Source organism: Haemaphysalis longicornis, unplaced genomic scaffold, assembly GCF_048455015.1.
Source record: "Haemaphysalis longicornis isolate Haplotype H1 unplaced genomic scaffold, Haemaphysalis longicornis Haplotype H1 scaffold_1, whole genome shotgun sequence".
NCBI lineage: Eukaryota > Metazoa > Arthropoda > Arachnida > Ixodida > Ixodidae > Haemaphysalis > Haemaphysalis longicornis.
This window is the reverse complement of record NW_027526203.1, coordinates 236,934,000-236,944,387: the sequence shown is the minus strand read 5'-3', so window position 1 is coordinate 236,944,387 and position 10,388 is coordinate 236,934,000. Positions and strand designations below refer to the sequence as shown.

The window sequence follows — 10,388 nt, the reverse complement described above, 5'->3', positions numbered from 1 at the left end:
GCGGTGGGATACAGAATCCTATATATTGGCGGTGAGATCTTTGAGTGGCGCCCCCTGGCTCTGACGTCAGCTTAGGGACCCGCGCCGCTGTCGTCTGCTACACTCCGCTTGTGAGGGGCAGCAGTGTCTGTGCTAGAAATCGCCCGCTTTGTTGCTGTAGTGCATTAAAAAGCGCATTTCTAGTGCTTCAGTTATTTTGCCAGCTTCTGACGCATCTGAATAATTTGAAGCTGTATCCCCACAAGTTTGCAACACACGAGGAGATAGAGAAGAACTTTCTTCGGAGCATTGGTCAGAAGATCGCGTGTAACTCGTCCTTTCTAGCTTATTCGCGAGGATCAGCGCTCAGAGCTCCTCGATAAGTATTCAAAATGCGAAGGCTTCCCTGCAGAATTTTTGAGGTGCTGTTATGAAGACCCAACAGTCTAATGATGCGTACCAAGCAGCGCGGGCCCCTACACGCGCATCGCACGTACAGCAGGAAATAAACCGGCTGTCTTCTATTTCTTTTGTTGTTGTTGTCTTGTATCAGATGAATGTACTATCTTGTTCTTTTTTTGTACCCGACGCATTAGTTTTTCTGCACCATCCCAAACGTCTTATTAGGAGGTTTGGGGATGTTTGGGAGTCTCACAAAGATACTGTGGATATTTTGCTTAGGTTGTATGGCATACATTTCCTTTTTCACAAATTGGCTTTCGCTACGGCTGCGTGCAAGAATGTGCATATCTGCAGCGTGCTTTGTTTATTCACATGGAAATACAATGAGGAGGTTTGTGCTGCGCTACCGTGATCGCGCCCCAAACAACGCTGTCCATTACTCGAAGGCGGCTTTTGTGCCCCGAATTTCTATCGTAACCTTTGTTATCATAACGAACTGACTCTCAACCCGAACAATGATGACATGATTACGGTGTTGAAGGCATTATATACTCGCTAACTAACGCAATAAATAGTATACCTGCAAATAACACAAGAATCGAAACCGATGAATATTTCTAGGCAGGTCTTTATTGTTTTCCAACCATTCCAGGCGCAAAGAACAAATCTTATTCTACTCAGGATGGCGTTCTAAGAATTAAAGAAAATTGCTTTTACTCTCTTGTCCTGGACTGAGGACCCAGCCCACTAACCAGCTCGATTTCATTGTTAAATAAAGTTTTCTCCTCATCCTCTTCCTCCTCCTCCTTTTGAGTGCAGTTTTCCTATAACGCATATCCGAATATCGGGAGGATATGGCTGTGGAAAATGTACCGAAATATCCCTCCAGGTCTGAACAAACAGAGTGTTTTGTATCTTTAACGTAGACGTGACTCGTTTTACCAATGAACCTCCTACTGGGTAGAATGGGTTATTTGGAACTCAACCTATAGTTTTTGCAGCCTATAGTGCTGGTTGGCAAACTTTCATGCCATGACAAAGTAAAGTGATGTGATACAATGTGATGTGATACTTTCGAGCGTTCGGCAAGGTCGCAAAAACTGTTTTACCATACATATGATACCGGGAATCATAATGCCTTCTGGCAAAGCTGATAGCCCTGAAGGCCTAGAATTTGTTTTGGTCTTTCATTTTTGCTATTGTCGGTTATTATTGCAGCTGACTGTTCCCTTTTCGAAAAATTGCTTAATACAGAAGCTGACGCCTAGCTCCGACTCGTCGCGCTCCGCACAGAACCGGCTTCGCAGGGAAGGGGGCGACGCCGGCAATGTTTCTTCCGTAGCGGTATCTAAAACTATACTTTAACTCACGCTTTAAGCCTATTATTACGATAAAATGTTACCCACACGCCAATTCTGGTGCGGACAAGCATCGGACGTTGACCGAGCGCAGAGAAACAGCAGGGAGAGCGAGCCTGAGTGAAGCAGACGACAAATGCGAGAATCCCTAAGCTGACGTCACGGAGGCGTGCTCCGCAGCGCCGCCCGTGTTCGCGCTCACCGCCAATAGTGATAGGCTCTATACAGCCGACGTTCATGTCCATGAGACCGCGTATGATGGCATCGTGAACTGCATTATTGAAGGCGCTCTTGAGATCCAAACCAAGGAGGGCCTGGGTGTCCCGTGACGAGACTCCGACTAGGTATCGAACCCGCGACAGGCCTGTGTTGAACAGCGAAACGCTTCAGCTCCGCGGTCACCACGGTAGGTTTATCCTTCGTCGCAGGGCAAACAATATACCATGTAGAACAAGCTTAATTTGCCCTCACACGAGTTGGTGAGTGAGTGAGTGAGTGAGTGAGTGAGTGAGTGAGTGAGTGAGTGAGTGAGTGAGTGAGTGAGTGAGTGAGTGAGTGAGTGAGTGAGTGAGTGAGTGAGTGAGTGAGTGAGTGAGTGAGTGAGTAAGGGAACCAACACACGAACGTCATCACTCTGCCTCGCTCCAAATCAATATAAGCAACACCGCGGCCCATATAAATGATCGAGACACACATTCAGATGACAATCACAAGCCACGCAGTTCTCCAACACCAACAATGGCACAGGCAGCCTTGTCACAGTCTGAAGATCGATAGAGTCAGACATTCTCGCCTCGCAAGGCCCGTGTGATTTTTATCCGATCGGCTGAACGGAGCATGCGCCACCGACACCATGCAGTTACCGCTGGCTTCTATATAAGAACCATGTTCGCCTGTGGGCGCTCTTTTTCTGAAGCCATATGCCCCATTTCTTTCCCAAAATTAGCCGAAATTTGTATATTTGACCATGGGCACGGACGGGGTAAGGTACATTCTGCATGTTATTCTCCGAATGGCGATAAGTGGTCTTTCAAACTCAGGCTAGTGACAGCCCTTGACGAAGTTCATTTGCGCTAGGAGGACAAATCAGTGCGCAACACAATCACAGCGGGCGTAAAAGAACTACAACGCAAGACAAATTTCAGAGCCCTTCCGCCCTACACCGTATAGCTGTATCGGTGATTTCGTATGTTTAATTTGCAAGGACAGCGGCGCAATATCTACGTCACATACAAAAGAAACAAACTATTCGTGGGTAGAGACAATGACGTCTCCAGTGCGCCTCGCAGGTGGCCACCGAAGAGCGCGCGGCATAGCCCAGTTTCGGGGGTTGGGGGTAACGCCGCACGGGGCGAGGAGTATGCAGGACTAGGGCAAGAGGTGGCGGCTATAGAGAGAGATATAAAGTGGGGCTGCAACCCTACTTCACTGTGCAGCACACAATGTGGGAATGCACACGATGTGCAGCCCGCAAAAACCAAACTTGCGCCAATTTTTGAAGTCGGCTTCACCTGCGAACACAAGCGCACTGCTTGGAAGACACTCTTCTAGGGCCAATATAAGCCATCTTGCATCAAAATATGGAGGCCCTATGACTTTTTTTTTAATGAATTCTTTCCGTACGCTGAAAATTGTTGGTCTACGCTCCATCTGTCACCGGAGACTATCTGCTGCATTCTAGGCATAGACGGCTTCACTGTAAAAAAAAGGCAACGAACCGTTTGCCACGTCCACGGGGTCACTGGCTTTTACGTTTCTAAATAATTTCTGCGATCCTGCTTAGACAGCGCACACGAGATGCACAGTATCACCTTGTAAATAAATGGTTGTCACGGTCATTTGATAAAGGTTTCCCTCCAGGCATATACTGTGGTCGAATCGATGGACATTCCGCCGCATACGACTTCTGCGGTACAACAACCTTTTTTGTAAGAAATGCAATCCGAGGTATGTAATATTTATATTCCTGCTCCTGCTTGAGTCAAGCCGTCAGCCTCACGCGTACAGGCTCTTGCGTCACAAGCAAGGCCAGGATAACGAAGAGTGCAAGCTTGGCAAGCGCTTGGAAAAGGTGGAGGCTTAATGAGGATCACCAATATTGAGGCATTTGCCCCAACTGCGGCGTTAAACCTAGTTTACACCACGTTACGCGGAAATGTACGGATACATGATCCGGCAGTAGAACACCACAGGAGGAACAAGAGCACTGAGAGGCAGCTCTTGCGAGCTCACACCTGGAGCTTCGGGGAAAGTGAATAACCAGGCAGTAGAGGGGGCAGGGCTCATTTGAATTGAGGACCCCAACTTCATTTCTAGACTGCAGTGGATATCTATGAATTATTGTTTCGCTCAGTAAAGTTATTGATAACGAAAACAAGATTCCAATGACACAGCTACAACACGGCCATCCTGCCGACTACGCGGGACTTTAGCAGCGGGCAACAAGCGGATGGGCGGCCACCGTATGAGAACGAATATCAGCGCGTGAGATGCGGCTGAAATTATCAAAGTAAGTATGATTTCATATCAATGCAGATTTACCAAATTCACCTAAATTTTACCGTGGTCGCGAGGCATATCCCAGAGAAAAGTTCCGAACGAATATAGACTACTTGGGTGTAGCCCCATAAGCATTGTCCCGTCATACCGAGCCCACACACAGACAGTGTAGGCTGACAAAACTTCCCTCCCACTTTTTTTACAGCAAATGAAGCTCACTTTGAATGATTTGGAAAAAGAAAAAAACCACGCCCAACGTGGGGCTCGAACCCACGACCCTGAGATTAAGAGTCTCATGCTCTACCGACTGAGCTAGCCGGGCAGACGAAAAAGATCGCCCGGCAGCCCCATTATGAACATAACACATATTTGTGCGTTTTATTTTTATCTCCTTTGGTTTTACTAATGCACTGTAGCCTCATATGCATTGTCCCGCCATACCGAGCCCACACACAGAAGTGTTGTTGTTGAAGGAGTTTACTGAAAAAGAGGGGAAGGGAGTTGGGTTAAAAAGTGGAGCAACGGGTGGCCATCCTATTCCGGTAGGTGCGGGCTGTGGCTGCAGTCTTCGCCCGGGGAATCAGGGCTTCCTGTTCTTCGAGCTGGCTGCAGCGCAGCGCGGGCTCCCAATGCTCAGGAGAGGGGGAGAGAGGTGTGGGGAGGGGGGAACTGGACGGACATGTCCATACTAGATGGCTGGTGGTATTGGAAGAGTTTCAGTATGGGCAGTTGAATGGGTAGAGGGTGGGGGAGACATAGTGAAGGCGAGTGTGATTGTGGTGCGTCGAAATACTTCTTTCTCCGTGGGTGCGTCTGTGTTTGTAGGCGGCGCCACATGCGGGCGTCGGTGGTTGTGCGGGAGGGATGTGGGGGTGGTCGTCGGGAGTTCCGGTAGTGGGCTAAGATGTTGGAGTACGTTGGGGGCAGGGGGTCGAGGGTTAGATATTCGTGGGCCGGCACGTCGTTGGTCTCTTCTGGGAATGCCCGGTAAGTGAGCTCGAGGGCGGTGGCGTGTGCCACCTCGTTCCCAGGAAGAGATGTGTGGCCAGGGTCGTTGGGAGCGACGTACCAGGATGTTGGAGCTGATGCGAGGGATGCGTCCTGGGGCGTAGCGGCGGCAAGCGGACTGGGAGTCGGTGTCCGATGAAGGTGCGTTCATGATGGCCAAAGCGACTGCAGCCTCCTCGGCGGTATCAATGGATGTCGTCGGTATTGTGGCAGAAGCTGTGATGGCGTTGGTTGAGTGTAGGCTAACAAAATATCACGACCACTTTTTATTACAGCAAATGAAGGTCACTTTGGATGATTCAGAAAAAGAAAAAAAAAACCGCGCCCAACGTGGGGCTCGAACCCACGACCCTGAGATTAAGAGTCTCATGCTCTACCGACTGAGCTAGCCGGGCGGACGAATGCGTACGACGGGCAGCACCATTATGAACATAAAACATATTTGGGCGTCTAACAAATTCTCCTGACTACTTTTTAACAGACAAGCTGTTTAGCAAATCGTATTTTTTCGTGTCCGCAGGTAGAAATACCACAAATTCCGAGCCCACCCATTTAGGGAGATTGGCCCCGATTGGCCAAAACACGCATACCCAGTAGGGAAGATTGTCCAAGACTGACAAAAAAAAAACTCCAGCATTCACCGTAATCGTGGCAACACTTGCTCGGAACGAGAAAGACTCCAGCGTTCGCCGTAATCATGGCAACTTTTTCTTGGAACGTCATAGCGTATGTCATCATCTCAAAGGTGATGTCCAATAATCATCACTTCCAAAAAAAATTAAGGAAACTCGTACTTATAGCAACAGTGATGGAGTGAAGGTCGTTGCGGCAGCGAAGAAGAATTAAATCGGCTGCAATCATGAACTTAAACCGTCGTGATGGTCGTGAAGGTTGCGTACAGCTTCGCTTACGCTTACGAGTCTTACGCGTTAGCGTGAGCTTCCTTCATTTTTTTTTTTTCATTAAGTCAAAATTGGGCATGGATTATAAAAGGAACAAGGACCGGCGTTTTACACCACAGTATATTCTCCTTACGGGGAGAACGTGCCAACATTCTTTCGATCGTTTGTTTCTTCGCATTTCTGGCTTAGTTCGACCCTCCCGACGATCCCACGAAGTCTCTATGCTTTTGCCCCGCTAGTGTACTCATATTATTGTTCTACCGACTGTTCTTGACACCTAACCCGAAGAGAAGTACGCAGCCGGTGTTACGCGAACCTCACGACGCTGCATTAGCAAGATTCGCGCAGCTGTCAGATAACCTTTCGCACCTTCGCAGATCTGGAGTGCTCCCGTCATGCAGCTTACAAAGCAGTCCGTTGCGCAGGCACCCCGAAGGATTACGGGGCAAACGTTTCGTCCCCGCACGAGGCAAGCATCGAACCTCGAGAAGCCAACCTTCGCGCCTTCGTTTCGGTTTCTTACCCTGGCCCCAGTTAGCTACTCCAAGGAACACAAAATGGCCGCGTATCTGCTCGCTTCGCTGCAGATGTCATCGAGAGATGATCGCCTACTGCTACCCTCTCCTCTTCTATCCCTGTCCCAACACTGACGCTGTCCCCCTCCTTCCTCTCTCCTCCCATGGTGACTGCAATTCAATTTTGCTCAATTCTATTCAGTTTTCCCACGCTCCCAATCTGGCGCGCCACCTGCTGGTATTTTTCGATGCAACGCATCTCTCTAACTCGCCTTGCCCTCCGGCGTCCGTCCGTAGTCCCGCCTCTCCCCCATTCTCCTCGCCGCGCCAGCTGCGCGCTCCGCCGCTCTCACCGCAGCGCCATCTGTGCGTTAGCGCTCGCTCCCGTCGCCGTGCCAGCTGTGAGTCAGCGCGCGTTAGCGCTCGCTTAACACATGCGCATGCGCTGCTCTCTCTCATTCCCCTCACCGTTAACGCGCGGTACATATAAACGCGATAACTGCGCCGCTCCGCTCAGTCGCTCCACCGCCGCCGCTCCGATGACATCCGATGACCACCGATGATTTGAATGGAGACTAACAGGTCTGCTACCGCGATGGTCGGCGCAACCGTAACAAGCACCGCCCAGATGCGTCGCATCACCCCATGGTTACCCCCCGCGGAAAGATGTGGTCAATTTTTTTGTTTCCGCTGATCTTGGAACAGCAGCTCGAGGAGACATTTTTTTTGTGTTTTCTTTTATGTTGCCTCTCTTCGACGCCGATTTTAACGTTTTCTTTTTATTTGCTTCCGGATGGTGGTGGTGGTGGTGGTGATGTTTATGAACGGGTGGATGTAGCCTTGCGTGTTATGTCACTTAAAAACCCGAGAATCAGGCGCAAAATGTCTCTCCTGGCTATCCAATGTCCTATAGGAAAAATTGTATGATCCAAAGAGTCATGCGGAGCGGCTCTCCTCCCAAGTTCCTTAAACAAAGCTAACCTCTCCATCGCATGCTCTCGGCAGTCCATAAGAAAATGTCCGATATCCCCTGTTACACAACACGTTGCGCACAGAGGTGAGGAGACAAGGTTCAGCTTATAAATTAGCATAATGTTGTCTTTTTGCTAATGTTGACACATATGAGGCATGTCACCAGTTTAAGCAGTTTATCAAGGTTTGCCTATATATATTCTTCTTGACCAAGCTTCCTTTCAACTTTTGGCAGGTCGGCTGAATGAAGTCACGGACAGACAGACAGACAGACAGACAGACAGACAGACAGACAGACAGACAGACAGACAGACAGACAGACAGACAGACAGACAGACAGACAGACAGACAGACAGACAGACAGACAGACAGACGTGCACTCCAAGAAAGACAATCGCCTTTGAAAGACATTCCGGTTGACGTATCGCAAGGTTTTATCGTGCCAACGGCTGAGTCTCTCTCTACTCTGGTCTCGCGGACCACAGGGCTGTGAGAAGGCGGGGAAGAAGCGTGCGATGAAGGAGGCAACCATCGATCGGCCCGTCGCGTGCATCGCGTGCGACCCGATGAGATGGTAGGGAGGATGGAGCGAGGGATGGGCGCACTTATTGAGAAAGCCGGAAGGCTTTCCCCGAACGCCGAGCGGCTGCGGCCCGATTTCGCGCTGTCGACGTGAGAGGAGGCGCGAACTGAAAGGAAAATAAAAAGAAACAATGTTCATGTTGAGACACACTACACGGACGAAGAACCAAGTGGCAGAGTGAGCCGTACACAGAAGCACCTCTTTCTCCTATTTACAACCTTAGATAGAAATACGAAAAAAAAAAAAAAAAAAAAGACTACTACTGAAAGAGTGAACGAGCCAAATGAGCGAATCATCAGCAGAGAAAGGAAAGAAAAAAACCCTACGGCATGATCAAGAGTGTGACATGTCGTCGGATGGACCATGCTCACACATGGGCGCATGCATGATGCCAGAGGAAGGGCAATGTCAGGCGTGCACACTCGTTGGAAAAGGGCACGAGGCCGTGGAGCACGCTTCGCCCGTGAGTCAGCCGCGCCGGGCCGTTCCAGCCAAGTCGCGCATCGATCGTTGACGCGGCCCGGTGTGTGTCGTTCCCGCTTCCCACCTCCTTCCCCGTGGGGCTCCGAAAATGCCACGCGCCACGTCAAAACGAACGGCTCATGGGGAACTTGTTGTGGCGCAAGAGCGCACTTACTGGGCTCGGCTTGGATAGCTGGCAAGGAGGAATAGTTTAGGACGAGAGCTACGTAAGCGCTGAGCTTTTGCTCTGCCTGTCTGTCGGTGGAATGAGCCAGAAAAGGAATTTCAGCAGCCACTGGTTGACCTGCTGGTGCGTCTGCTTGCAGGTGGGTCACTGACTTACTGGTGCGTCACCAGTGACTCAGGAGTACCCCATCAGTCACCCAGCATTAAGTCAATAAAAAGAAATTGGTGGATCCCTAGTGGCCCACTAGCAGGTTCTCTGCTGAACACGTACGGGCGCCCAAATTTCCAACACCGAGCTTCAACGCCGGCATTAAAGTACTTTCGCCTACGTGTCCGGTAGGGCAGCAAATTAAAACTAATCCTGAACTCTTCAGCAGCCAGCGAAATCTGGAATCAAGAAGCGGATTTCAAAACAGTGGTGTCAGTTGAGCAGAGGCAGGAATGCTATCGTCTTACGACACGTCAATGGTAGCGAAGTAGGCATAGACGCGGCCATTTTTGTCTGTCTTGTGTTGAATTTCAATGGCAGATACGGCGCGCTCGCCGAGCGCCGCCGCAGAGCATGCTGATCCTTCGAAGGTTCCCCGACACTGCTTTTGGAAGGCACCCGCTCCCGCCGGAGCTATTCAATAGCGCGAATGGAACAGGAATTTACTAACGTCGGGCACTTCCAGAAGCATGTCCAAAAGCGTCTGCATCTCTGCACGTGCTTTCTCATTTTCCGGACTCGACAAAGCCCAACGTCAACCTTGGCAAAAGAAACAAACAAAAATCAGACGCCGGCGCTGGGTGAGATTTGTTTTGTTGGGCTTTAGCTATATTGGGAGTTGATACGCCAAATTATAAGGACAGTGGCGCAATCTCTACGTCACAGACTAAGGGCACACGCGATTGGGAAAGTATACACGATTGCGAAAGTATACAGTACGCACGACTCGGGAAAGAGGCGGCGGCGGTGGAGAGGGGTATAAAGTGGGGTTGTAACCAGACTCCCTCCACGCATGGCTATGCTTCACTGCCCAACACATAATGTAGAAAAGCCAGCTTACAAAACCCAAGCGTAGGCCGATTTTTTTAAGTCGGCTTCACCTCTAAACACAAATGCAATGCTAGGAAGACAGTTTTTTTAAGGGTAGTATAATAAGACATTTTAAAATATGGAGGACCTGAGACGTTTTTTTTTAATTTATTTTTATTAATTTTTAAATACGATTATCACCCACTGCTGAGTAAATTGAGGCGCGCACGAGACAAAACCCCTATACCTAGCGATGAGCAGCGTTGATCGCCAGCAAGAGTAAATCCTAATGCCCACTAGATGCGAACCAAGTACAGGAGTTTTTTGTTACACGGGCGCGAGAACTGGGGGATTAGACATACTATACGGCTTATTTGCCGAAACAAGTCAAAGCCCCTTTCTTGAGCGAAAAAGGTTTAAAACGCGAACGTTTCTCACATGCAACCCGAGTGGAAGTCAAAGTCCGAAATCTAAACTGCTTCGACCGTGTCGGCATGGCGAAAT

General features: G+C 49.6%; 2 non-coding genes across 2 annotated transcripts; both read right to left on the bottom strand.

Moving 5' to 3' along the window:
• Nucleotides 1-4,487: 4,487 nt before the first annotated feature.
• Nucleotides 4,488-4,560, bottom strand: Trnak-cuu (transfer RNA lysine (anticodon CUU)). Its single transcript has one exon. It is a non-coding gene; the product is annotated as a tRNA-Lys (tRNA).
• Nucleotides 4,561-5,568: 1,008 nt separating this feature from the next.
• Nucleotides 5,569-5,641, bottom strand: Trnak-cuu (transfer RNA lysine (anticodon CUU)). The gene has a single exon. It is a non-coding gene; the product is annotated as a tRNA-Lys (tRNA).
• Between the last annotated feature and the right edge of the window lie 4,747 nt (nucleotides 5,642-10,388).